Genomic DNA, 6,005 nt, shown 5'->3' with positions numbered 1-6,005 from the left:
CGTATGTGTGGGGAAACAAGAGATAGGGTTGATTTCGGACCCCTCCACCAAGGGCCACGAAATTCCCCCTCTCTTCCTCCATATATACAGCCCTTAGGGCACCGTTTAGACTTTGGGTTTTGTTTAGATTAAAAGTTCGCCATAGCTGCAACTTCGCGTACTTCGTTTGTGTTCAACGACCAGACAAAGGCGTCACAGAACCCCACCTTGATCAATAAAGCTTTCATCTTATATTCGCAATATTCAGATTGCAATCTCAGTTTCTTGCTTGTTCTTCGTTTGCTCGCAGGAAACAGACCCTCGTGGTCAGGTTGATCGTGCTCCGGCGTGGTCAATAACCTCTCGGAGTTGGTTTAGCGATTGCTAAGGCGCGACGTCCTCGCACGTTCGTAGTCGGATCGTCAAAGTCGACTTCCACCAAAGCGATATCCATCATCTCATCGAAAGACGGGACACCTTTGCCTCTATCACTTTGTTTTAGGTTTACCTCGAACAAAGAAGGGGAGGGATAGCATATTTGTTGTCGTGGATAGATTCTCGAAAATGGCACACTTTATACCATGTCATAAAAGCGATGATGCTGTTAATGTTGCTGATTTGTTCTTTCGTGAAATTATTCGCTTGCATGGTGTGCCAAATACTATTGTTTCAGATCGTGATACTAAATTTCTTAGCCACTTTTGGAGATGTTTATGGGCTAAGTTGGGGACTAAACTGCTTTTTAGTACTACTTGTCACCCCCAAACTGATGGACAAACTGAAGTAGTCAATAGAACGTTGTCTACTATGCTTAGGGCTGTTTTGAAGAATAATAAGAAAATGTGAGAGGAATGCTTGCCTCATATTGAATTTGCTTATAATCGTTCATTGCATTCTACTACTAAGATGTGCCCCTTTGAAGTTGTGTATGGTTTCCTACCTCGTGCACCTATTGATTTGTTGCCTCTTCCATCTTCAGAGAAGGTTAATTTTGATGCTAAACAACGTGCTGAATTGATTTTAAAAATGCATGAGTTAACTAAGGAAAACATTGAGCGTATGAATGCTAAATATAAACTTGCTGGAGATAAGGGTAGAAAACATGTTGTGTTTGCACCTGGAGATCTTGTTTGGTTACATTTGCGTAAGGATAGATTTCCTGATTTGCGCAAATCAAAGTTAATGCCACGTGCTGATGGTCCCTTTAAGGTGTTAGAGAAAATAAATGATAATGCATATAAACTTGAGCTGCCTGCAGATTTTGGGGTTAGTCCCACTTTTAACATTGCAGATTTGAAGCCTTATTTGGGTGAGGAAGATGAACTTCCGTCGAGGACGACTTCATTTCAAGAAGGGGACGATGATGAGGACATCAATACAATTGTTACACCCACAGCCCCTGCTGCTATACATACTGGACCAATTACCAGAGCTCGTGCACGCCAACTAAATTACCAGGTACTTTCGTTTCTTGGTACTGATTCTAATGTTCATGAGAATATGATGCTGCCTAAATTGCATACATTTGTTTTGCTTAAAAATGAAGGGCCTAGCATGGAGAAGGATGAACATTGGAGGAAGAACAAGCATGGAGATGATGGCATGCGCAAGGGGAACAAGAACTGAGTTACAAGTGATGATTTCAGGACTTTGAAGCCACCATAATGGGTGCATGAAGCCTTGGACGAAATATACAAGATGCCACTTCATAAATTCCGTCCCGAGGCTATTTTAGGTGCCGCGTCACCTTATTATTGGGCCAAGCCCATGTAATTTCGAAATACATAAGTATAGGCTATTTTTAGAGTCCGTATGTGTGGGGAAACAAGAGATAGGGTTGATTTCGGACCCCTCCACCAAGGGCCACGAAATTCCCCCCCCCCTCTTCCTCCATATATACAGCCCTTAGGGCATCGTTTAGACTTTGGGGGTTTTGTTTAGATTAAAAGTTCGCCATAGCTGCAACTTCGCGTACTTCGTTTGTGTTCAACGACCAGACAAAGGCGTCACAGAACCCCACCTTGATCAATAAAGCTTTCATCTTATATTCGCAATATCCAGATTGCAATCCAGTTTCTTGCTTGTTCTTTGTTTGCTCGCAGGAAACAGACCCTCGTGGTCAGGTTGATCGTGCTCCGGCGTGGTCAATAACCTCTCGGAGTTGGTTTAGCGATTGCTAAGGCGAGACGTCCTCGCACGTTCATAGTAGGATCGTCAAAGTCGACTGCCACCAAAGTGATATCCATCATCTCATCGAAAGACGGGACACCTTTGCCTCTATCAGGGTCCCGATCTTTCGATGAGATGATAACCATCGATTTGGTGGAGACGACTTTGACGATCCGACTACAAACGTGCACGACGTTGCGCCTTAGCAACCGCTAAACCAATCTCCTGAGGTTACTGACGATGCTGGAAGCACGGTCAGCCTGACCACGAAGGTCTATTCCTGCAAGCAATCGAAGAACGAGCAAGAATATGATAAAGCAATCTGAATATCGCAAATATATATGAAGTATTGATAATGGGGGGGATCCGGAAGCGGTCTTGGTCTGGTCGTTGGACACAAACGAAGTACACGAAGTTGCAATGGCTAACTTTTAACTAAACAAATCCCAAGCAAAAAGCTACTAGATGGATCTACTTATATAGGAGCAAGAGCTGGCGGCCAAGGAGGTGGGAGGACGTCCCAAGGCAGCCTAAAACTAACCCTAGGTCGTACAAGGCTCATGGGCCCAAGTGGAGGTGATGCAACACCTTTGGGCTTGTAGTTTGACTCAGATTCTGCTGCAACGTCAGATTGTTTCGTCCGTAACTCAACGCTCCGGACGAATTTGAAGGTGAATCCAATTGGGTTGGAAAGAGCACGAAATATAGTTTCCAACAAAAAAAGAATCACCCAATTCGGAGTCCGTATGAAAAAGTTGTTGGTGTTTTGAGTCAGGTTTGTCTGTGCAGTCCGAATCTGAATCCAGAACGTGAGAGACTTGGACTCTATCTTCTCTTGACTCAAAAGTGACGTGAGAGGACTTTTTGAACACAACCTAAACTTCTCCTTTTCCCTTATCTTCATATGTGGATTGTACAAATGTCCCATACACCTGTAATTAGACAAAACACAAAAGTGTGTGAAGTATTTTTGTTCTGGATAACATAAATATATTATTGAATAGTTTGCATTAGAAATCACCTGACAAATATGTATGTATGCAATATTTTTGGTCGTATCCAAGGTAGTCATGTCCTCATCATCCTCCCCTTTTTGAAAACAAAGCCGTCCTCGGCGTTGCTTAATCTGAAATGTGGCTAACAAAAAAGACAAGGTGTACATGTTGTATATGTATATGTCATCCAGTTTAACTTCCCTTGATTTTGCACGTATGACACATGTATACATGAGTAACTTTCATAGTTCATAAAAACTAAAGCCAAAAAATTATCACAAGAAGTAGAAGGCATGAAAATATTAGAACTCAGTTTGCACATATAAGTGAAGCTCTTATTCATTTCAAAAGATTCGCAATGTTCATCATTAAACCATCCCAACTTTGGTGAATAAACCTTACTTGCATCAAATTTACATGCTACAACATGCTTAAATAAGCAAACATGCAATAAGTCATTGGACACAGAATCATCACCAAGATTGGAGGCCATATCAAAATGATTAAACATTAGTTCTTTTGCATCAATAGTTAATTCAATGGGTGCACTCAAAATTGTTGATATTTCAGTTGTTTGATCACATGACACATTCATGACAGTAACAAGATTCTCTAAAATAGGTGGTGTGCTCAAACCAACAGGTAACTCAATACATGACGCATTCAAGTTAACTAGGCATGCATCATTCTCATGTGAAGTTATATCATCAATACCTTTACTGTTACCTTGTGGCAAAGATGTAGCTGATGTAGGTACGAACGTTGACAATGTACCATACCCTTGAGATGATGCTGCGCTCATAATCCGAGGTGCAATGATGGAGGAACCCACCGGCGGTGGTGAGCATGAACTGGAATAGTAGTTGTTGTAGTCACCTAATGCATCCTCCTGTATCTGTCTCTCAAAGGTACAAGCACGGACATACATACCAGTAATGCAACGAGGAATATACTGAAATCTTGCCTGAATATCATGGTTCAAACCACCAAAAAATCTATTCATTGTATCATTCTCAGATTCTTCTATGTCACAATGATGCATATAAGATTTGAACTCTTGGTAGTAAGCATGAACAGTGTTCTTGCCTTGTTTAAATTGTTCAAATTTGCGAAGCAATTCACGACGATAATAAGGAGGAAAAAATTGTTGTCTCATTACAGCTTTCAAAACTTTCCAAGTTGTGGGTTGGTTATCAATGTTTTTCTTACAATGTACACTCCACCAAACAGAAGCAAAACCAGTAAATGCTCTAATGGTAGCTCATACTCTCTCAAGTTCAGAAAAATCATGGCGACTAAAAACTTGTTCTACTTCAAGCTCCCAAGCTAGATAAATAGCAGGATTAAATCTCCCCTCAAATGATGGTAAAGAGATAACCTGACCATATGCTTGTGTGTGTTGTCCCAACTCTCGTGATGGTGAAGATGTGTCCGTCATCCAAGAACTTCTATCTCTGGAACCTGTCATGATTAATAGAAACAAGAACCAAAATTCGAGAATAATGTTCCTATGAACTACTAGGATGTGGTTGTAAAGTGCTCACAGTAAAGCGAATATCAATATATTACAAGTTCTTACCATGCGGCAGGTGCTGACAGGCAACCAGCGGTGTCAAATAACTCCAAAGATTGTGTAAAACGATTGCCAGGGGAACGTACATATACACGATGTAGAAATATGTGGAGCTGGGTTGGCTATATATGGTAGCAAAAGATTAGCAATAATTAATTCAGAGATGCAATGTTGAATAAACGCTCAACGACGGTACTGTGCTGGTCCTAGGCTAGACCAAACTAGAGACGTGAGCCTATAACACTAATGAGGTCACGTCGTAGCACAACTAGCATCAATAAAGGATATGAAGTAGCTCTAGACAGCAAGATATAAGTGAAGATCACAATAGCAGTAGACCTATTTAAAAGCTGATGTTGAGGTGCCAAATACTGAACTAGCTTCTGCAACTATTTAGATGCGGCTCGTCGCTAGCTTTCATTTGAGTACTCGCGGAGCCAAAACAGACTTCATATGAGGAAGTTATGCCTGTTTTACTGAGCAGTGCACAAAACAGATTCCAATCCGAATTCAACTACGAGATTGAGTCTAGATAGATCCGAATTTTGTTTTTTTTCTCCTATCTTTTTTTCTCACACTTTTTTTTACTTTTTTTTTCTCTCATTTTTTTTCTCTATCTTTTTTTCTCTCTCCCTCTTTCCAAAACAAACTAGATAAGATGTAGATTGGATCAAGCGAAGATGGGAACGATCTCAACTATGATTATGACAATGAACGGTGGGTAGCACGTGGAGGAAATTGATGGATGGGTGGTGGACAGCGGAAGGGATAATGATGCAGCGGGGACGTGACTAATGTGAACAGAACTCGAAACTCTAAGCGGCCTAGACACTAAGACCAGCAACTCGACACGATGATGCAACCGATAATTCAACTATGCAAGCAATGAAAAGAAAATTGCAAAGGCTCAGACTGGCTTGGACAAAGGATGAAAAGATCTAACTCTTTTTGGTGGATTTTTCTTGGACAATAGGTAAGAAAATAAATCTAATGTAGGAAAACTGGAAATTCTCACCGAGCAACCTGAAAACTGATACCACTTGATAGAGGCGAGGGTCCCGATCTTTCGATGAGATGATAACTATCGATTTGGTGGAGACGACTTTGATGATCCGACTACAAACGTGCACGACGTTGCGCCTTAGCAACCGCTAAACCAATCTCCTTAGGTGACTGACGATGCTGGAAGCACGGTCAGCCTGACCACGAAGGTCTATTCCTGCAAGCAATCGAAGAACGAGCAAGAATATGATAAAGCAATCTGAATATCGCAAATATATATGAAGTAT

Source organism: Triticum aestivum, chromosome 4A (assembly GCF_018294505.1).
Source record: "Triticum aestivum cultivar Chinese Spring chromosome 4A, IWGSC CS RefSeq v2.1, whole genome shotgun sequence".
Lineage (NCBI taxonomy): Eukaryota > Viridiplantae > Streptophyta > Magnoliopsida > Poales > Poaceae > Triticum > Triticum aestivum.
The sequence above is the reverse complement of the archived record's forward strand: the minus strand, read 5'-3'. Positions refer to the sequence as shown.